Source organism: Bombus pyrosoma, linkage group LG2, assembly GCF_014825855.1.
Source record: "Bombus pyrosoma isolate SC7728 linkage group LG2, ASM1482585v1, whole genome shotgun sequence".
Classification (NCBI taxonomy): Eukaryota; Metazoa; Arthropoda; class Insecta; order Hymenoptera; family Apidae; genus Bombus; species Bombus pyrosoma.
In genome coordinates, this window is record NC_057771.1 from 2569592 (window position 1) to 2593947 (window position 24356).

The 24356-nt window shown below is 37.7% G+C and overlaps 1 protein-coding gene across 4 annotated transcripts in view; it reads left to right on the forward strand.

The window, feature by feature from the left end:
- Positions 1-24356, forward strand: part of LOC122577826 — a 41300-nt gene that overhangs the window by 2408 nt on the left and 14536 nt on the right. The window contains exons 1-2 of one of the 4 annotated variants that reach the window (XM_043749481.1): positions 13891-14128; positions 23592-23869. The exons of 1 other annotated variant lie outside the window; for it this stretch is intronic. The gene's annotated coding sequence lies outside the window, so the exon portion shown is untranslated. Of the gene's footprint in view, positions 1-13889; positions 14129-23591; positions 23870-24356 lie in introns of those variants that run through there. 2 more of the 4 variants (XM_043749480.1, XM_043749484.1) reach the window with 2 other exon arrangements.

Here is a 24356-nt window from a genome sequence, read left to right on the forward strand (position 1 = left end):
TCACTTTTAGTCTCTCAATAAATTACCAACGGACGTTAATACTGCAATTTTGAGTAGCACTGAATAAAAAACACGTAATAGTAAAATGTGATTCGCATGGAAACGGAGTACTACATGCCTCATCGATGATACAGTCTATTCGTAATCTACACTTCACGCGTAATTCATCAACCGTATATTAATTATTCGTTAGATTATCAAAAAACTCTCGAGATTACAGCAAACGAATGGCGTATAATTATAAAGAATTTAATCAACTAAGCAGTCCAGGATTGATGAGCGTGGCCCAAGTAATCTGTCTTAATCAAAGAACCATGGAGCTTCATAAAATGATTCGTCTACGTGAAATTATTCGGAGAATTGTATAGTTATTGTCAAAGCAATACTCTCTTTTCCTCACGATTTGATCACCAACTGGTTTCTTTGATGGAAATACCGTACACCGTACATACACCAAATATTCGTGTACCTAAGCAAAAGTGTAGAGATAACTGGTTTATCGAAATGTGCTTACAGTGTGCTTATAAACTACGGAATGAACTCGGTGATATTAAAGTAGAACTTCATACGTGTCGTTATTTTTCTCTTATTGGTCGTAGTCTATGATAGCCACTATTCACCATGCTATTCATCCATTTTCAACACGCTTCCGTTTCTTGGTTACAATAGTCGTTCGTGGAAAATTATGGCAATTGAATACAGGAGACAAATTGTCGAATCACCCTAGGAAAAACAGATCTACGAAATAAAACTAATTTAAAAAGTATTATAATATACATTACTCACAAACATATAAGAAAAAAATGAGTTATTAAATATACGATATTTGATGCTAAAAAATGGAATTATATCACTACTTCCGTAATAGAAATTCATTGCATCAATACATTCGGTTCATTCATAACATAAGGGAAAATTTGATTTTTTATATAATAATCGGGTTATTTAAATGTTACACTTCGACGGATATTATCAGAATGATTTCACCCGGAAAAATTACAAGCGTTGAAAATGATTCGCGATTAACTGTATTCGTTGAACCGCGTTGGTGTGGCTCATCGCGAAATGAAAGCTTTCGAGTGAAAGTACCATGTTTTTTCTGCCGTAAATCTTTTATAACACAATGCAATTCGACGTTGTGATCTTGAACAAACGAACGGACGAACGACCAGTGTGTCACAACGTGTTTCAGTCTCCATAGGACGAGATGTAAAACGAGTAACTTGTCTTCGCTTTGTTCATGGTTACTTATGCGCGTTTAACAGAGGCCAACAGCGAAATAGACAAAGAGAGAATATCATTTAAGTGGCGCATGGAGTGAAAGTCCGAATATAACGAGTGCACGGGGTCTGCCAATAGCTGTTTCACGTGCTGCATAATTAATGTCGTTTCACAAATAGGAACGTACGCGATATTGTCGGATATCGATTTTTGTTCCTTCGATTTTCTTTTCTATTTCAAATGTACGCGATGGCTGTGCATGGGAAAAGTTGTGAGTAATAGATACACCGAAATTTTGAAGGAACGTGATCGATCGTCGTCAACCTTAATTTACCAGACTATGTTCAAATATAATGTTAATTTTTCGAATAATTCTTGTTGTTCAATTTTCCAGTAAATGGGTAGAGAGTCATTTAGTGGACCGTGAATTTGTCATGCAGAATCGATTTAACACGCGTCAACCACTTTGAAAAAACGATACTGTCTTTTAAACCGCTTCGAAACTCACTGTCTCACGATGAAAGCTACAAAATACAGTAAAGGTAGACGAGGGTTAAAAATGATCGATTTATACATAAAGTCTTCGTACCTTTGACTAAATCCCCTATAATTCGTAACTTTACGAAAACAATCTTCTCGGTACATGCGTCGATGTAGGTATATATCTCTGTCGTTGATCAGAATTGGAAGCACGCTGTTGCGGTGGATGAACGTCCTTAAAAAGAGAAATATCCAGGAAAATTTAAAAGATAACCTGGAAAGGAACGCGATTGCACAAACGCATGAATTGCAACGTGGGATACGCATAACTCAGGGCTATACTCGCCCCTATTTTTCTACAGCTTGCAGTAAAATTGCGGCTGTCCAAGAGCTGGCGGGCATGGCTCGCGTTCCACGGTTTCGCGTATTACCATTTAAGTTATCGCGTTCGCAGGGACGCGGACCAGTTCCATATCTTGAACTTTAATCGGCCAGCGTCACGGTAGAACGAACCCATACGCGCGTATCACACGTGTCACGGCACCTCCCCGTTCTCTTTCGAACGTACCCCTTTCGCTCTTATGCTCTGATAATAATTCGCCTGACAGATATCAAAACAGCCTCGAGCCGACAGCCGGGAAGGCCGTCTATGTCCGACCATATCGTTGGATTATTATTATTATGCATGGATTTCATGAACCGGTCGTCCGTATTTGCTGACATCCTGGCGGTTACGTAACCAGCTAAGAAGGTCCGAAAGCAGCTTTACGCGTGCCAACCCCAAAATCGGATATACAGAGTGATCGTCCTAATAATCACCGAAGCGTTTCGATTACTTCCGCCAATTTGTCAGAAAAAAATATTTGGAGAACAGATCGTTAGTTTTTAATGGGGTAAGACGTTTTCGGCAGTTATAGCTTCACAACCAGGTTGGTAAATGCAAAAATGGCTATAGTTAACGGCTAATACGATATGTCTTCACGTTTTTATTGTATCTATCAATCGATCTTTATATTAGGAATGATATAAGTGTGTGATAACTATTTTTAAAAAAAGCATGATTCATAATTTCTTAATTTCATAATTAATAATTTACTTAATAGTTACTGGTAATGCATTAAGTTATGTGCTGTTAAAGTGTAATTTTAAGAGTAATTGCTTTGATCTATTTCGATTGTGTAATACAACCGTTTTATTAACATTAAATCAGATGATAATCGGTAATGTGTTAAGAGGTTTTCTATACCGTTAATTATATGTAAGTCTGAGATTTATTTTGCTAAAATTTACGTTTCTTCTTTGAAAATAGAAAAATAGGCTATGGATTACATGAAAGTGAAAAAGGAACATTATCGAGCTAACCGTCGATAAACTGGACTTTATAAAATGCAACGTCATTCTGCCCAGTTGGCTACAAATTACTCTCTTGCTTCTTCTCCTTTTTTCGTCGAAATTGCCACTGCTATTTACACAAATACGAGCCGTTAAATTACGCATCATACTATAAACAACGTAGTTTACTTGCAACTTTTTATATAAATTTTCCTTACGGTTAAGTTGAAAAATTTTATAAACAGCAATTTATACTAACATTAAACAAAAATTTAACACAATCTACAACGTATTAGCAACTGGCGTACAATTTAAAGAAAACGCATATATACGACAATAATTTATGTTACTTAAATTTAATCCAGAAAGGCCAAAATAATACTTAGAAAATATATTAGAACAGAATTTTCGTGAAATAGCATCAGATATGATTCTTCGTTCTCTGGACTTACTTAAAGAAATATGTACTTTCTATGCTATTCGTAAATATGGCACTCGAAAGAAGTTGTCCTTGTCCTTGAACAGGTGGTAACACATGATGGCTTTGAGTTCAAGAAACGATGGCACACGTGTTTTTAGATAATCCCATGTAAAGTGTTAATTATGTTTTGTATTACTACGTTCGGGGATAGCGAACGTACGTACAAAAATTAAATTGTCTCATGCATTCATAATCGCAGCACAGCAAAGCACAGCAAAATCATTCGAAACATAGACAATTTACATTCCTGTCGTTCGCACCATTCTATTCAAGCAATCCATTTAACTGTGCATCTTACGCGGTCGCCCGCGGCTAGGTTTTAACCCGGTAACCAGCGAGTTTTCACGATCTCCTTCATGATCCTCGTATGCGACCTCAATCGCTATCAACCATTGCCTGCATGGTCATTTATACGACCGACATTCGACGCATTTAAATTCTACACCGTTGTCACAGGCTGGAAAATCTTGTTTCGTATTCACAGTGATCGAGTCTAGCCACAGTTCGGAATACGCGTCGCGTCGTGTCGTAGCACCTGAACAAAGAACATGCCGGCGCACAACGTTCAATACATCGACAACTTCTCTGCATTTCATCCTCGATGGGACAATTTAGCGCGTGAGTCCGTGCTTTAATTGAAGCGACGAAGAGAATGTAACTTGTATTCTTCATAGTCGGGAAACGTTTCTAGAATGAACGTTCAACATGCTTGTAAGTTGCGACAGCCGAGTACGTAAGTACTTGTACTTAAAATGGATTCCTCTCTATCTCATCGTTTATGGATTCGTGTTATTTATGTGTATTATATTATCTTAACAAAATGTTACTTTTCGTATATTATAATTTGGAGTTCACTTTCTGTGTTAAAACAAGCAATATTTGCATAAGTTGGGGGAAATTAAAGGTTATTTTGATATGTTTAATGAACGCGAAACGAAAGTTTCTCGACTCAATAGAATTCATAGTAAGTTCGCATATGACGGTTTTCCATTGTAATAGATTTCCTTGGATTGTATACATACGTTCCCAAGATTGAGTCATCGTAGCTGCGTTATGTAAGGATGAGATTACCGCGTTCGAGAATGAAAAATATATTAGAGACATCGACCGTATGTACAGCCTCAGAACCAGAGGACTGAAATTTCATATGAGATAACGCCAATCTCCTTGCTAATGAGGATAGTTCACGCGGAGAAACGACAAACAGCTTCTAATTTCATCTGTTGAATCGTAATTATTTAATTGTCACCTTGAAAATGCTAAATTTTTCCAATCTTTCAGCAAACCGATTTATTCAATTTCGACTTATTTAATAAAATAGAATTTAATTCGCATAAATTCATAGCATCTTTTAAGATTTTTCAAGTAGAAGTTTTTAAAACATAAGAAATCGTTTTTACGAAGCTGAAACTATCCGAAAGTAAAAAATAAAAGTATCGAATGTGTGAAATACATTTAGTACTCTGACTTCTGAGTCAGAGCCAGAACCAAGCGGGAGATTTATTTTTGTGAAAGTTTGGCATTAACGATCTACGTGATCGAGATGACGGCCCTTTTCATGGTATTGGACCATGGCTGGGGATAGTGACTCAGGTAAGAGGATTCCTTTGGTCATTCATAAAAATTCCTGTCTGCGATCCGGGGGCGAGTGTTCTGATTCTCAGAGTTGGATGAATGAAACTAGACACCGTTCAATATCGACACCTCTAACGTTCAAGGATTCTCTTCGTGCTGTCGCTATCTCATTTCTAGTTCCCCGATAGTTCATTTGATATATCAGATGACCACGAGAAAAATCGGCGCTTCTTTGCTACTTCATCCGTTACGCGTCGTATTTATGCCGTAAGTGACGTAACTGCCTCATACACGTGGGAAAGCAAAAACAGAGCAATTGCGGAACTAGTGTACCGTTTGGATGACGTTTTCAATATATGTGGAAATTTTATATAAAGCATTAAACGTTGTGGAGAACGATTTCGATTTTATAAAAAGGCTTGTTTCTTTCTCCTTTATTAATTTTAAGCCTGTGATTTGAACTTCCGAAAAATTATTGTTCTTTTGGTTGCTTAATGTTCCCTGTTTTAATTTAAACGATACCTTAACACAATTATTGGACTAGTTTGAAGGGAAGATTTGGAAATTCAAATGTAAAATGCACAAGCAACGTAAAGTTTCACCATATTGGGGAGCGGCGAAGCCAAGAATCGACTGCATAGAACTTTCCAACTAGCCGAAGTGCGTGGAAAAGACCAAGGACGGGAAGATCGTTCGGCAGGAAGAGAAGCGATTAGAAGAAGGAGCGGTTAAACCGGAAAGTCGAGCGTGGCCGAAGATACCTCGGAGCAAAACGATCTTTGAACAAGCTAGTTCTCCGAGCAACCACGATTACCCTCGTAATTGCTCGCGTCGTACGTATCGGACTTCCGGTCGTGAGCTCTTAAGAAGGATACATGGTCCAGGGTTGGCGCGTGTCCTTGCGAGTACCACGAAACGCGAACAACGGCGCACCAGAATTCTTCGTATCAATGTTAGAAAAAGGATATAGAGTTAGATACCTGTCTATTACGAATCTGTTTCTGTTACAGTACTAGGTTGTTGGATCGTCTGATTTTTATATTCCACTGATGCGTTAGCGTTCGTTGAGATTCTTAAGTAGTTTCGGTCAACACGAGTCAGACTTTTACAGAATCGTATTTAAGCGATATTACAGGGCGATATTACATGCTATAGTTCTTAATTTAGAATCTTATCTTAGATTACGAAGATAAACTTTAAATAGGTAGTTTGTAAAATGTTTTGGTCATTGGCGGTTATAAATGATTAATATGTAATATTATCCTACAAGGCTGTTAATATTAACTACGTTTCCTCTATAGGTACTAAAAATGTGGCTTCTAACTACGTATACAAGACAACTTTCAAATACCTATACATATCTCTTATAACCAGTTTTCTGAGAAGATGCGATCGTTACATGTTGGATGTCCGGTTGTTCTTTATGAACTCTTAGGAAACTCAGGATATGTCCTTGCGAGCCTTCGACACGTAATATTGAATCCTTTTTCTGTAATCCAGCTACCGCGGCTGTAGCCGTATTACTAGTAGAAAAAACGATAATTACATTGTGTAGTGGATGTAGAAGCAAATGAGTTGTTACAGTCGCTGTCAATTTTATAGTCTAATCTCCTTCTTCACTTCTTCAAATACGATAGCGAGGACTTGTTTCCCAGTTAAGATTAGTTGGTTGTTAATTTCACTAGGAATATATTATCTATGGTTACGTTGATAGTATTCCCATTGAAAAACTTCACTTGAAGTTATGTCTGCAATTTGCCACTTTCGTACGACTTTTACTCGATATATCTAATAACATTTACTTTCAATTTTATTGTGCATATTATTTGTTAATTATAACTCAGTAAAAATATTCAGTGTTCTCTTTCAAAGAACCAAAGTATTTGATATATTTTGACAAAAACATGCATAAATTTTACGCCGGGAATATATATATATATTTTTTTTTTTTTTGGAAGATCGATTTCACAGTTACACCGTTATTATATATTTCCTGTTGCTTCGTAGAATTGGCTACAGTTTCCTAGGAAACGTAATAAATCGTTATAATTACGGAACCAATCGATTACACGATACAAAAGTTCACAAAACAGAGAAGCGCGTAATAGACGAGCGACGAAACTCTATCGTTCACCGGCGGTTTCTTGTAGTTAATTCATTTTGAAAGCCTATCAATATTCTTGCAGCACTTGCACAACGTGTACACACGAAGAGAAACGAGTATTGGTTGTCGAAGCGTAGAAAGCATTAAAACGAAAAGTCACGTACTACGTAAACACGTTCGACGATCGAGAAGTACGTTTTCGGTTCGTCAATGTGATCGTAGTCCCGCCACGATCTTTAAGTTTCTTGACACCCAAACGCTGGTCGACCAAATGGAATCAATTCTGCACACAATTACAACAATATGAAAGGATCGAACAGCAAGCGGATCCGTTTGTTGCCTCATTTCCCTGATCGATGCGTTCGAAAGTACCTCTTCGATGAAAAGTGAAACGCCAGAAAATTCTTTTTGATCGGAATGAATTAGCTGTTAAAGGAAGAACGATTACGGAGATAGCAGTTGTTCTAGGAGCGAGATTGAAATCTCCTAACAGGAAGTCTTAATGCATGAAAGTGGCCATTAACCGACTCGATTAGTCTTGTTCTTGTGCTGTTAATAAATTCCAGAGAAAACATTTGTAATTCTATGTATGTATATTTTTTTCGATCTTTTCGTCATAAACAGGCAGAATCTTCCAGAAATGGACTTTTTCTATCTTTTTTCAGTATCTACGTACCTCTCAATAAATGAACAATTTGCGAGACGTGTTAAAACGAGAAGAAGATTTCACACAATGCTAAGATAACATTTCGTTGAAACTCGCTTATCTAATACCAAGAGATATTTGTTAATGTCTCCAATAAAGCAGTTATGTACGTGTCACCGTGGAAATTCACTTATTTAAACAATTATATGTTATCCCGTGTACGACGTCATTGTTCGGTCCTGTTTCAATGCAATAGTGTTTGATAAAGATATACTGCATTCGCGGCAACTTCACGGCTCCGAATTGTCTTTCTTGTATGTTCAAGATGGAGAAAGAAGGATTGCCCGACGATCGGCCTTGAGTCCCCGTCCTTTACGCACACGCATACCTTTCGTATTGTATCCAATGCATGTATACTACACGCGTGTAACCAGATGCATAAATGTCAACTACAGGCTCCATTTAAATATCACATCCTCACTTGTCTGCCGTTGAACACAATAACGTTTCAGAGAAAAGAATTAATAGTGATTCGTAAGTTGATCGATCGATCACTTAGCAAATTATTAGTACTTTATGAAGTGATTAATAAACGAATCACCTCTTTGGTTAATCATCGGAACGGCAGAATCTTGAAAAATGATTTTCTTTTACACTTCGTTGATTAACGTAAAAAATTTGAAAGTAATATATTCCTGTAAGAACATAGATGAATTTATACAGAAATGAGAATAGGCACGAGGAAGCGAATGGAGTGATTCTTTGCCAAAATAGTCCAGATACTTACGCGTCCGATGTTGAACGTGCTAATTAGCATAATGACTGAATGTATGTAGACTGAACCGCAAATGGTTAGTTTAACAGCACTGCTATTGGTCTCTGTTATGAATAATCATGTACCATTATTCGCTTATATATCCCTATGGAAGAAAGCACGATAAAAAGTACATAGTTCGTTAAGATTGCATTTTTCAATTTCAATAATAATTACATCAATAATAAATACATTACAATAATTACAAGAATAATAATACGAAACTTTAATATGAAACTTAATAGGCGCTTTATCGCGAATGGTATTCACTAAAAATATTTCAGAGTTTCACAACACTTGAAATTGAAATAAACTTCGAGTGTGTTACAAAATGTGTCAATATGTTTTCTCCGTGGTCAATTCCGGTTGCATATTTTGGAAAAAATCCTGAAGAAAAAACGGTAAAAAATTCGCTGAAATGATCGACGAGAAGCAGGATGTAACGTGAAACTTCACGTTCCCATAAGTCGCAGCATCTCATAGGCGAACGTGAAATTTCCATTAAGCGGTTTCACGCGCCAGAAAATCGGAATGTTCGCTTTCTGTGGCGCACCCTGTATAAAGTACGTACACAGATGAGCGCGGAAACGCGCGCACACGCGTACACGGTTGAACACGCACGTAAGCCATGCCGAGGGCATAGTTACACGGCTATTCCAGCGTGGAATGTCTGGCATGTCGCTCTCGTCAAATGGCCAGAAAATAAAAGGACTAGCTCGGCTGTGGCCTTGATAGGTTTCCACCGGGTACCGGGCACCGGATTCCCTACGGTCAGCTACCACGATCTTAAGGGGTCAGCTTCCTCGAAGATGACAAGATATGAAATACGCTGGTTGCCGCGTTTCGTAGTCGTTCGAATATTTCTTCATTGCTTGAACTAGAAGCGAAACAAGGCCTTCCAAGTGCCGAATCGATCGATTATGACCCTCATAGAGATAGATAGATCCTCTGATGGGAGTTTAGTTTGATCGATGAAAATCATTTTTTGTGCGAGCCGCACGAAAATTAGACTTGATCATGATGGAGATGAAGAATTAAACTTCTGAAGTAATGATTATCTACAACTAATAGGAGGAGTCGTCGATGTATCATTACGATGATGCACTCTCGATGATTTCTGCGAGTAATCGATGTTAATTTAAATGAAATTTGATATGTTTCCCTAAATGTCGTTTTTTTTGTCGTTGGCTTCTTGATATTTGAATTTCACATCGTATGAATTTTTTTACGCATACGAATTTTCTCCATGCCGTCATTAATTAAGCAAAGAAACTCTCTGTGCAATGTATGCGCATACACCTTTCTAATTTTCACTATACCCACAGAGAAAACAGCATGCGAGGCAATGTACATATATTTAATGCATCGTCTATATCTCGTTTGTTCTCTCGATCAAATTTTCTTTGAGGCTGCATTCGCACCCGCTAATTGCACGAAAGGGGACTCGATCGTTGGAGGAGTGTCTGGTTCACCTTGCGACGTGATACCAGTGACTACGACCCTGGCCTTGATAGTGCTTCCGACGGAACGTAGAATTCCGATCGAGTGGCTCGGCGAGAAGCGTCGAAGGGTCAACTCTCTCGTGACACGAGAATCGTGTGGCCGCGCTCTGGAAAGTCTGGCGGAGAAAAACCACGGTTCGATCCACACACGGTCGGCTCGACGATGGCGACACGACGGTTTGTTCTTCTATATACACCTTTTGCATCTGCGTTCACCTTATCCGGTATCGGCGCGGCGCCTTAAGGTCTCTCGCGATCAGAAACGAATCCGGAGAATCGATACGAGATCTCTTGCGAAGAGAAGAGTCAGTGTACTCTTCGGACAACACTGCCTAGAACTGGTACGTGACGGAGGGTAGAACCGATAGAAATCGTTTGATACACAACGATCGTGCTCGTGCCAGCTTCCTTGTTTGGATAGCGAAAAAAGCACAACAGTTGAATGGTGCATCGCTGGCTAACTCTAACTTCTGGAGTATCGGTTAATCGCGCATTGTTTGTGCACTGACTGGGCTACCTCGCGCGAAAGAATTCTGCCAACGACCAATTTCTTTTCTCTCTCTCTCTCTCTCTCTCTCTCTCTCTCTTAACGTTTGCATCGATGCACTGATAATTAATCCTTTACGTACTCGATATTTGTTTGTTATTCGAAAATGTTATTTATATGAAAGAAACTATGCCGCGTGTTTGATACGCGGTGCGATATATGTATGTACTACTTGCTAGGTAATGTGTCAGTGATTTTATCGATTATTAGTATAATATGCTTTGTGCCGAGAAAGGACAATTTCTTTGACGAAGTATACTTTGCATGGATTTACGTTTATGGAAAGTATGTGTATCTTAATCGTTGTACGTTAAGTATATTTTATGGAGGAAGTATTTGTTTAGGGAAATATAAATATAATATTTGCTTCCGATTTTAGTGATTAGCACAATGAAAATGCAACGCAAACGCTAGACAATGATACCGTATTTGTATCCTATACATATTTGTTAGCTAAGACATGGTTAGACTTCTAGAGAGCTCGTGGCAAGTACGCTCTATGGTATGCCAAGATCGATTATATCCATCTAACTTTGAATTCTACGAATTAACTGTGTTCAGGTGAACTCACGAGCGAAAACACTCAGGCTAGATCAAAGAACCCCGAGGAATGCTGTTAGGTCTATGGCCAGGTTCATTCGTTAAATGTAATTACTGATATCATTGAATCGAACCACAGTCAAATGGTATCGGACTTGTTCGCGAGCGTGCCATATAAATTAGGTATTCAGTTGTTCCGTGTACACATAATCGTGTGTGTTACATAACAATTGGCCTAAGGCGCGATCTAATCGTTGCGTTTCAGTAGGTTTTATTATATTTTAATTCGAGAAAGTCTTATCTATATTTTTGTCAATACGAGACGAAAGATTTCAAATATGCATTTTTTATATTTCTTTATACTTACGCGTGTGTCTAACGCGAATTTGTGTAATTATTAATGTGTTAATCATCGAAGCGAATTGTGTGGAATACTTCTAAAACGATAGAAAATGTAATATATAACATTTTCATTTGTAAACGATATTTGAATTAAATTTGCGCAATTGCATATTTTCATTCAGATTTTAGTAAAACGAAGAAGAAACATTATATAGCATAGAAAGCGTAATTGTAGGTATCGTAAGTGCAGCGTTACGATGTTTGATTTATTAAATACGTATCAGGTTTCACTTGTGCATATATAGATACGCATGTGAAAGTGATTAATCTCTTGGTGCACATGGCATCGTAAAGAGATATTGCATTCCACATTTAATCATTTGTAAGTCATAACTTATGCAATGGGTCATTAGCTAAAAAAATATCTTACGTATCAATTTTTTAAATCTTACAATATTAATTTGAACTAAAAGGAGATATCTGCATAAATGATTCAAGCTGTTATAAGCATTTAACTTGAAAATCTTCTAGTAAAATAATATTTAAACGAAAATAACTTGGATAACTGCGTGGAGATGCATCTGCAAGTATCATCGTTGAAATCACCGTGGATACGATTGCTTTTATGATGTCGAAGAATGCTTACGGCTCACACCCACTACACATACGGACTACTGTAAATTTCATTTTCTTCCTTCCGCTTACCTGTTTCTAATCGTTCCTCCTGATTTTTGGACTTGAAGAGGCAGCAAAAGCGAACGTGTGATGTTTGCAGCTTCAGTTCGTAAGATCGTTCCTCTTAAAGGAACATCCTTAAAATGCGTGGTGTTAAGAAGAGATAAAATCGTAAGTATGAGTTTTCGCGGAGCTATATCTTCGTGCTTCAAGTTACTTCGTGGAAAACATTCTGGCTTTTTGTGTAACGATGCAATGAAACAAAATGCGCGTAATTATGGAACGTTCAATTCCCCATCGGAATTTCTGCTAGAAAGTACAAAAGACTTTAACCCTTGACACATCGGGATAGATCCTTTATTTTATTCAAATCTGTTATATGAGTTTTAATTACAAGTATGTACATGGATTCGTGTTTAAGTGTTTTCGTTTATAGTCGTTTCATTTATTATTTCTTCAGGTTTAGGCGATCCTTCAAAGATCGGATGAAGTCTTTTCACTCATTCTACTCCAAAGATTCGACTCAAGTTTTTCGAAGATCTGACTTCTTAGTATGTGTGAAAAATATTTTACTTATCGGACAACTGTGATATCATTATCACTATCCTTACCAATTTTAGGAAACGATTCGGATACTTTTATTCAACGACTAATAAAGATATCAAAGCTTGGATATAATTCCCGTATTCGCTTATTCATGCTTCCTAATCAAAGAGTATTGCATTGAAAATATTTTGGTGATATACTGGTGACTAAAATTGATCATTTACTTCACGAATGTCTGCCTTGTTTTAAAGTACCATTAAGAAATCCTCGTAAAATATTCGATGCCGTTGGTTGTACAAAATTATCGAGGTAACGTTATTCCGAAACAGCGAACCGATGGTTTTTTTATTGCAAACCAATTTTCTTAAATACCCTGTGTAAAATTATTCATTTGTTAACGAGCTATCTTTCATTGGGCGTGTTATAACATAACGTTGTAACATGATCCGATACGGTACAATATTGTTGTTAGATTTAATAACGGTAGACGAGTATGAATAGCCGTAAACGATATTAATAATGCGCGCTGAGCATTTTAATTTCCTTGTTTCGTAATGAGCTCCTAATTTCACATTGTACGTGGAAACGGAAACTGTTTGACTTGCAACAAGGATTTATAAAGAAGATCTATGTAACAATGCGTAAAAGCGGTAGAGCATTATGAATTATGCAAAAGTGGCCTCGATGTTAACATTACAGACTTTTAACTTAAATGTTTTACTCTATTTGTTTTTACGAGAACGAAGAAGTAAATAAATAAATAAAACTGATTGAAATAGATGATTTGATTGATTTAGACGAAAATAATTTTTTGACGATACATCATCGGAAACACCGTCAAGTTCAGAAGAATTTGTCGGATTTCGAGTCGTAATATTATCCATACAAGACAGTGCGCATCGTCGAGCGCAGCAAATTGCATCGGTTGCATTTTCCAAGCGAAAAACATCCTGTACTGATGCACACACACACACACACAGTCGAGTCCGATAATCGACGTGACGGTCCCCTGACAAGCCGATCGTGAAAGGTGCTACGTACGCGCGACGTTAATTGCTGACAGTATGTATTTCCGAGTTTTAATAAAGTGACGGTCGTTAAGATCGCACGGCCATCGCGACCAGTTAACTTCTTGCCCCCGTCAACCGGTCTCGTTACGTCGCAATGCTTCTTGAATTCTGGAATACCACGACTGGAAACGAGATCAGCTAATCCACTTCAGAAACTGACACCGTTCAGCTACCTACTTTTTCTCCGCTTGTTCCGGAATCTCCGCGGCTGAATAGTTCCGTGGTGAAATATGTCAATAGCCTGTGCTACACCGTGAGTTCAACTTTATTCTTTACCATGAATTTGCGATACTTTGCTATTCATAGACATAAGTTTTCCTAGCAAATGGAAGTCATTATTTTTCCAGTATTTCATCGAATATTTAAACCTTTTCAATCCTCTTGGTAACCGTTAAACGCCAAAGATGTGTTTAATCCAACGTAAGTTTCATTTTACAGTGCTTAGACATTAATAAAAAATGTTTTCCTTGATTAGAGACCAATTCATAAAGTGCTTTGATTTCTACTTAGAATATTAAACACCTGTCGGATGGTAGAATATGAATTCAGTATGCTTCTGCGAAATTTGTATTTTGGACTTCTGTTGATTTATATAATACATAAAATATACATAGAATATATATGAGAATGATGTTTACGGTGTACCATTTCATTAATTATTTAACGTTATATAGTTATATAGATTTTATTTTTTTGGCTATTGACGGAACATCTGATATATGAATTTATATATTTTTGTATGGATAGAAATCGTATGTGATTTCAATAAGTATTAACGTTACTCGTCGTTAATAATGTGTCTTTTTAATTTCTCACCACGATGCACTCTTGAAAACTAACATAATAAATATAGATGTGATCGTGGACTAAAGGTGATATTTGTTCAGAATCGAATGCGGAATCATATCACTGTCAGAAGGTTGGAAACGTTTTCTTTATAAATATTTATCCCGACGTCCTGTGTGCTCGATTCCGTGCATTTCTGAAATCCGTAAATGTTACTTCAGCTTTAATTAATTCGGGAATTTCTTCGAGAAACTGTCCACAATGATTTAAAGGTCTTATTAGCAGTTCCAGCGTGCAACGGTTCGAAACGCGGAATAATCTTCGTTTATGGTTGACGAGCCAAAGTATTTTTATGCGTTAATATATCACGTCTTTCCAGTCGAATGCTTTTATAACGTTTAACGTCACTGTTTGTTGTCCCGCTTGCACATTTGAGACGTTTCCCGGTATGTTTAGAACCGTTTTAAATTTCAGTTGAATTTTAATTACGTCAAATAAATTACCGACGTTTTATGAGCTGTTTTGAAGTTACAGTTAATTTGACATAGATCCGGAAGCGAGTATCGAACGATTTTACGCAGTTTGCTCCTGTTTTTTATTCTTTTGCCTTACGTTTGATGAATAGAGAAGAATTTCTATGTACTACTGTCATCTGGTACATTAACAAATCTAATACTGTCAATAATAAATCTTCGTGCAGTGGAATATTTGTTAACAATGATTAATCTGTAGTAAATTTAACAAAAGAATGAATATATTTAATTTACTATGTTATGTGCTTGTTATTATATTATTTCTATATACCTAGATTCAATTAAATCAAAATTTTAAGTCTTTTCAATCTTGATTTAAATAGGATACCTATGTCATTAAATAATTCGATATTTAAACAAGAACACAAAAAAAGGCAGTAGGATAGGGTAATATTCTCTACTTATGTAAAAAACTATCTCATACCGAATTCTCTTTAGAAACAAACGTCGCGCCTTAAACGACGATGGAAAGGTTCTGCTACATCTTAAAATTAGCTAGATTATGCTACATCCCCGCTACTAACAAATCTTTATAAAACGGACATAACGTAGAAGCCGTATATGTAATCCTCTCACCTGTTCTTGCTGAAATGCCTTCGATTTGTATTTCCTCTTGCCTCCATCAAACGTGTTTTAGATGCGCCTGTCTTTCCGTTATCTCTAATAGATACGACACTTCTCTGTTCTAGTTAATTGTGAGTTGATGAGTGAGTTTCCGTATTATAATTATTAACTCTGTCTTTTTTTAATTTATATTATTTATCCTATTAACAGTACTTTAAATACGTAAAAGAGGCACGCAAGGAAACATCTGGGCAAGGAATTTGCATACATTCAATTAATTTTAAAATTAAAGAGTTTATAATGAAATGAAATAAAAAGTTGTTCGGCTTCGCGAGGAGTTTTGCATGGTTACGGAACGGTGGTCTTGACCGTCTAACACAAACTTGTTGTTCGTCTGTAGCAGAAGTGGTGCGCAAGAAGTTGCTTGGAACGTTTCTTCCGTACTTGCTTTGTACACGAGTTGAGATTCAAGAATCCTTCGGTAAGGCAACAATACCTAGGAAGCGGAGCGAGTTACGACGCGGTAGCCATACGATGGAGAATGCTTTATGAGCACTCGAAGAATGTCATGCACACAAGTCACGTTTCGTCTTACATTTCGGCCGTACATGCATCTATCATACGAGTACTCCCGGTAAATTTCTCCCGAACTTTTAGTGGCTTATTTTCACGGCTTCGTCGAAACAGAGTCATTTGCCTTTAATTTCAATTAGGATGAGTTTTAGTTTTATTCTCGTAACGCCTAGTCGCAATCAATTCGTATGCAATGTCATTCCATTTTTCCACGACATATTACGCTCCCATTATTTAAATTTAAATTCTATTTCTGTGATTGGAATCTACCGTGCTCGTGCACCTTTTTCTCTCTTTCTTTTTTTTCTTTTTAGCGAATTCTTTTGAGTCGAAGAGATAAATGGTATCCGGTAAAGACTGTGCAAGTAGAATGATGAATATCTTACAGAGACATGAACTCGTGGTATACAGTATTCACTATGCTTCCGCTCCTGGCAAGATCGGGATACATTGGAATGAAAATAAAGCATCGAACGATGAACGATAATAAATGCGATATTTTATTACTTCTATATGATTTATCTACCAGTATTTTCAATACCTACGATAGGATGTACTGTTGTAGAATGCACGCAAACCGCCAAGATTGTTCCTTTTCACTTTTCACAGTTAAAAATATTATATCGAATAATATGTTCACATTTTAGCAAAGTAATGCTTAGTATGCACACAATTGTTTCGTATGTCATGGTAGTAGATCATTTCATTGCAAAACTGCTCGATGAAATACGCTTTGATCAGAGAAGTAACAAACATTTAATCAATTTCATCAGTAAAAATTAGCATTTTAACAGCGTAAAGAATGATTTGAAACATGTACCAAATAATTTAGTGGAACATAGTACACATGTCAAGGGAATCAAAATAACGTAGTTAACATATGTAGATTCACAAACTGATTCGAAAGCAGCAATTTATTGTATTCGTCGAAATTAATTGTGCATTATCTATGGTACGTTGTAACACTGTCTAACCAACTATATTTACTTGTCACCACGACATTGCTACGTGTTTAACGTTATCAGTCCTGCGTGAATCATTCTTGTGAGCCTAACGCTTGTTACATCCTATGCCAGTTTCCTACTCTAATGCGGAAACAGTAAATACTTAACAGTGGAACCAATCTGCCTGTATATTTTCCAAGATTAATTCGCAAATATATGTCGACTTACTGAATATTCGTTTCTTTGATCTGATTTGTATATTATTCTCTATATAACAGTCTGTTAGAGAACTGTTAGAATAACATTGTACCATCACAAGCCACTGTACCATTACACCGAAACAATTCTTCAGAAATTCTAATGTTGTCATATGGTACTAGTATGTAAAGTAATCCAGGAAAGGAACGTAAGAAAACTGTGCATTATTTTGTAACGGTGCATAATTACGTACAATTAGCGACACAATTGACGATTGCCAAGTAACACGAATGCACATGGAAATGCATTAAAACCGAGTGCATTTTTCGACATTATAAACAATAATAATATCTAAGAATTACATCCATTAATTTATACAGGCAAATCTCGTGGTATTAGTTGGAAGCGAGTCAGTAAAATATGGTATTCTACCAGCTATTATTTCTCCTTTTCATTTTTCATGCATCGAGTCGTGGGCGTCTAGTTTTCCATGAGTTTACATTATACGATGCCGCGAGCTATTTGTAGCTGCTCACAGTTATACGTGGGCAAGATGTACTCGAGAAACTTAGAATGTAACCATTTCGAGACAAGATGCATCGACCGCGTTCAACAAAGTCGCAACATTGGCTATTTCTAATTTAAACAATTTAATCAGTTGTATTATTTGTATTTTCTTTAAATGTTTTAAAAATAATATAAATTTTACCATTTGCCTATCATTGCCTGCTATAATTCTAGGAGTAGAACACGAGTAAAGTAGCTCGATGAAAAGAATATTCGAATATTACATTTCTTTGTCTGGTATGATTAAATACGAGTACTACCGTTTTTTGAGGGTAGTAGAAAAATGTTCATAAGGATGTACTTACTAATTCTATTTTATGTAACGAGGTAAAAATTTACCGCTCGTGGAAAATTTATATATCTCATAACATCTAGCTGAAACGTATATCGAGACGTCAACTGTTCGTTTCCTATGATTTCTTATTGTAAAACGTTGTTGCCATTTGTAAGATCGTGCGGTAAAATCTATCCAAGTGAGATGTATCCCAGAAATGTGAAATTTGAAACTCGAATATCTTACAGCGTAGCTTGTTTCTACGCTAACTAAACCCTCTGCTTGTCCTATCAGAATTACATTCTATTTTCTGCCAGAGAAATACTTGACTGAACTAATGGAAAGCTGTTTCAATCTTCTAACTAAGAGATATGTTCTGTGCGCGTATAACTCTTTACCATGTTATCTTTTAACGTTCAATGTAAATATTTTTACATTGCAATTATTTTTCTTTGCTTGTAAACATATTCATACGGGAATGTATATATGTATGTTTCGTGAATTTTCCAAATTTGCTAAGGAATAGTTTCTTGAATTGCTTAACGGTTAATATAATTTCCATTTCAACAAACACTAATAGACACAAAAAACGAAGTAACAATTTTTCTGTAAACCCAAACTATTAGCCCACACGTTTTCTGTCTTAGTGCTTCACCCAAAGACGTTCACACATCACTTTTCAAACATATCCTTCAGCCCTGAAGAGTAATCTCGATCAACGGACTGCCCGTAATATAAATACATTGCCACGTAGCTACGCATCTGCTTCTTCGTTATTCGCACAAATCGTGGCTGTAGAAGATGTTACACAAGTACAGCGATCGATTAAAAACATTTTCAACCGCGATATGAGACGTCGCTATACAAAGGGGATCCGAGCGAAACTCTGCTCGCGCGACTATTCACGCGACACGTCTCGTTACCTCGGGCCGCCACCACGGTCTCTTAAATAGTTCGAGGGTCGTAAACGAGCCAGCGACTCGTAATTTCCGCAGCCAGAAAACCGCGGTGATATTAAAGCGAACGAACGAACGAACCGTCCATTGGATAGCAAAGCCACCCCGCTGAACACGAATACAGAATGCAGCACGCGGAGTTATTTGTAACGAGATCCGGATAAGCCTTCACCTACCCGTGGCGCTCGCACCACGAGAGAAGAGCACGATCCACGCTCTCCTTAAATGCGAATTTCGCATGTCGCGAGAGGCCCATAGGGCGGCGAATGACAAATCGCCACGACCAGTCTGTTGGAACAAGCTTTAATCGTCCATATCGCATACCGAAGTCAGCGTGATGTTGCTTCGTGTTACAGAATCGCGTCGCGAGTTCAGATTTGCATCGCGGTTCGCGAGGGTATCCGACCTCCACAATCAGCTCACAGAACACCGTTTTTCCGGTTGCTTCCATAGCGAACAATATGTCGTGAACAATAATTCAACATAATCATACGGAGCCATTTTAATGATTTCACTGCTCTCTTTTGTGGTTCTAATGGATCGCTTTTGAAGCGTCGCTTGTGGCATCGTGAACGTAATGTTATCTTGATGATTGTCCGTCTGAGAAAAAGACAACTTTATCGTTAGAATCAATATTTGTTTCAGGATACATACTGTGCAATAAATCGTAAGCTATTATGCGAGTTCTTTGTTCGTAAACATTTACCTAATTTAGTTGCATACAAAAAAGACAAACATCCAGATATTTCTTAGCTAAAAGCCCCTGTTTTTTAACAAATTTCTAACGTTACATAACTAACCTGATATAATTAAATTAAGTTTGTACAAACAGATAATAAACCAAGGACGATTATACAATCGTTACGTGGTCAATTAATTTTTTAATCTCTCCTCGTTCGCAATCGTTGGTGAATAGGTAATTAATTAGGATCTCCTAACTACCTTATACGTTAGTTAGCCATCTCGTCTAGAACCAATTTACCGAGCGGTGCGGTTCGTTAAATCACGCGACTCCCGCGGTTGCTCCGCGTTCCTTCAATAAAGATACGATCTTCCGAGTAATTAGACCCGTGGAAATGCTAAAAATTTCGAGAGCTTGGCAAAAAGCGTGACGGCGAGAAATGTCATTGCCAAGTCGAGGACATGATCAGACGTGAGCAAAATGGTATGTTATTCACGTGAGAATTATGAAGGTTTAATTACAAAGAACAACTAGGAATGAAAGTACTTGCTTGTTCTACTACAGGAACAGTAAAGTATCTTCTTTATATATATATATATATATATATATATATATATATATATATGCAGATAAAAAATTTTCGAAGAATATATTATTGTCGTATTAAAGGTTAGACTCGTAAAGTGTCGTAGTATCATACGGAAAGATATTCAATTTTAAGAAAGAACGTAGCTCTATGTCATCAGAGACGAGAGTATTAAATCTCTAACAACGCGACGAGGTTTTGAAGCCTTCAAGATAATTATCCATACAACGATCTTCAAACGAAGCGACATCAATACTTTATTGCCATTAGCGATTGGAAGGCTATGAATAATTAATAATTACTCCTATCGCTCTCCATAAAATCAAGAACTTTCATATTACCACAGTCCGGTATTATCTGACCCACTTTCTCATGCTGCGCGTCTGACTAATCACTTAATACTTCGCTATTAAAGTTGACTTTATTTAAAATCCCCTGTCAACAATTGCCCATTGTCTTTTTCCTTATGTCCTTAAAGATAATCCTCTTTAATGGTTCCGATAGGAGTAACGCAAAATATCCGTTTCTTTCTCCTCCGCTATTTATATACCGCTATTTCAACCATCTACACCGACACTATGAATATCGTGCGATAATGTCCTACGGTTTCTAAAATGGAGAGAAAGAAAAGAAGAAGACATCCTAGTGAGCCGTCGACTTTCCATTCGATGTTCAGCTACGGACGCCAGGAGAACGTCAGTAGACAGCGGCATCGTGGCGAATTTATGGGTCACGGTCGAACGAAAGAGAAGTTCGAGTCGTATTTTGCATCGTCCTCGTAATTTCCACGATTCGTGCACCCGCGAATTCATCCGACGCGTATAATTCCACTCGCTGAGAATTTGTCCCGCGATCGTTCGGAACGATGCACGTGCAATCGCAGTCGTAATAAGATAGGCTCTGTACAAGATCCTCTTGTCGCATCGCACGGCAAGCTGTGCCATGCCGCAAGCTCAGAAAAATCGCGTGCAATTTAAGCGTAGAGCGATAATTCGCACCTCGTGCCAGCCTTGAGGTGAACCCGGGGTTTATGACCACCGTTTCTTCATGGAAATGCACTTACGCGACCGAGATGCATGCCACGTACTTATGCGATTTCCATGAATGGAAAATGCGATAAGCCGCGCGTAGCGACATTGCAAATACGACTTTTTTCTCGGTGCCGCATCGCGTCTTCCTATTTTTAAACGGGTATACGGAAAAGTTTAAGATTCTCGCGAAGCGAATGTGAGTGGTTATTTTTAAGGAGAGTCGTTTGTTTATTCGTTGCTTCGGTTGAAGGTCTCGTTCGTGCATAAAATCGAAAAAGATTTTGGTTTACGAGGTTAGGAATCGAGAGAAATAGTGTCCGGCCGTGAGAAATCAATCGAATTTATGGTCATTGAAAAAATTTCGCGGTTCAATTGGGAATCGATCAGTGATTTAACTTTCGTTAAAGACTTCCTGGTTGATGTGTATCAGTAATAGTGCTCGCACACCGAAGTTCGTTTGCTTTTAATTGTCAGTGAAATATGATTGAATTTATTGCTCTTTTTATTACTCGCGATAATTTCCGAATAAAAGTTGACAATGTAAAGATGTAAAAATATTTTAGGAGGTTATTTTAATTTAGATGTTTTGAAGGAAGCGAGTACAGAATAATTCGTGTATCGTTTTTTGACTAATATACGAGGCTTTTTGCCAATGGCTTTACTAATTCCTTAAAGCCAAAGAGATATATCATCGACCTTTTCCAACATCGATTTGCACGATCTACTCTTTACAGTTTTCAACGACAAATATTTATACAACTTCGTGAATCAACATGTACAAAACGTTTTGTACTTCCAGAAAAATTCCATACGCTTTATGCGTGGTTCGTGCAATCGATACTTATGTTCTCGAACTTTCTGTTGCCGCCGATCACGAACGTTCATGAATTTTAATCGAAATTCGAATCGGAAAATACGAAGATATCGTGCGAACACAATCGGAATGCCAGGCGAAATCGATTCCGTATTGCACGTGAACGCGGCAACGGCTATCTTCGACGCGAACACGCATATAAGTTTCGTTGCCATTTTGTGACTCTTTTACGTTGGTCCAAAGGATCGTTAATATGCCTCTTAACGACGAAGGCCTCGATGATATACGTCGCGGATCTATCGAACGAACGCCTTGTGTGACCATTTTTCGAGAAACGCGTTCGGGTAATTCTGGTGATTCGCCGAAGATTTGCTCGAAGCGTAGAAATGACCACGCGAAAACGCCCGCCAGCACAATTGCATAATTATCTCTCGAATGCGGTGCCATTCGAGCGGCACGTACGCTCCGCTCCCATTTTTATCCTCCTTTCAAAACGGCGTCAAACAGAGCGAGTCAATCGCACGTGAAAATAAAATACGTTTCAAAAATTTCTGGATTAGTTGTATGTTTATGGTTACCGATTTATTTCTTGCGATAGAATACGTTGAAGTCACGTTGAGTTTGGAATTTTGTGAATGATACTTCAAATAATTTGAAATAGCTCGAATAGTTAAACAGCTGGAAACTGCAGTTGCACCGAGTTCGTGTACGATATTGGGTATAATAGAACGAAAATATTTTAATGGTAACGGAAGGCATTTATTGAAAGAATGTAGGAATGAGGCACATAAAAATATATAAGGAGATTTAACAAATTTGGAATAGAATACTTGAATAAAAATAAAATCGATCTGTGAAATTTTAGAAATTTGCGTAGTACAAAAGCGTGAGCAGAGGAAGAACTCCGACATGCGCTACTTAATGTTCAAATTACAACTTATCTTGTTTCCGAGAATTCCCATGCTTATACTCTCAATACACTATGTTTTGTTTATACTCTTGGAGAAAGGAAGCTTCCATCCGACGAGATGATTCAGTTCCTCGCCACGACTGATGCAACGTGTACGGACAGTTCTTTAGCCTCGAGAAAATTAAATGGCACAGCATCTACCTCTATCAGAAACGCTTGTTATATTTTACAAAAAAATACTGTTGCAATATACCATCGAATAGATCCATCGAGTCGAGTAATCGATCGCGTCTTCCAGTGCGAATTTTCGGCTGCAACCACCGCTGGATGAATTCCTCTCGGCGTGAAAGTAGTTTGCAATCAGCATTCCCGAGGCGAGCATCCCAAAAGAATCGAGTTATACGCAACACGCGCGACGCACGGGAGCGTACCTCGAGGTACCTCGCGCCAACGATCGCGCGTGTGTCCGTGCAACGAATGCTGTCGCAAGTAAGTGGGTCACGTTGTGTGACCAGGCCGAAGGATATCGTGGGTACCTGCGTTAGACATCGCCGTCGGCTAATGAAACAGCGACAGGTAAGGAACATTCATTTCTACAACATTCGTTTACTGGGTATACAATATTTAACATAGGTACACATTCCTAACTAATACTTTTCAATAGCATTAAAAACCGTTTTCTAGAACACAGCCAAGTACTTAGTTTCGAAAGAATTTGTTTAACAGCCATTCACTAAAACTTTGTATATTTGTGTCTTAAGGAACAGGAAAACGTAGCACCTTAGCTTACGAGTTTATAAGCCCAAGTATGATGAAACAGTTTCTAATAAGGATGCAATCGTAGTTACGGTTGTTTCAGCCGCGTAAGATCGATAGATCGAGGCCAATTACCCGGTAGTACGATTCACTTTGCCAAACGAAAGTCTCTCGGAATGATACTTGGTACTACCAAGCCCAGGCCCCTTCGAACACTTTCTACTTTCATCGACCACGTTATCGATGACTCATAGAAACCGTTTGACTTCGATATTGTCGCGACCGCCACTACCAACAGAGAACCGTG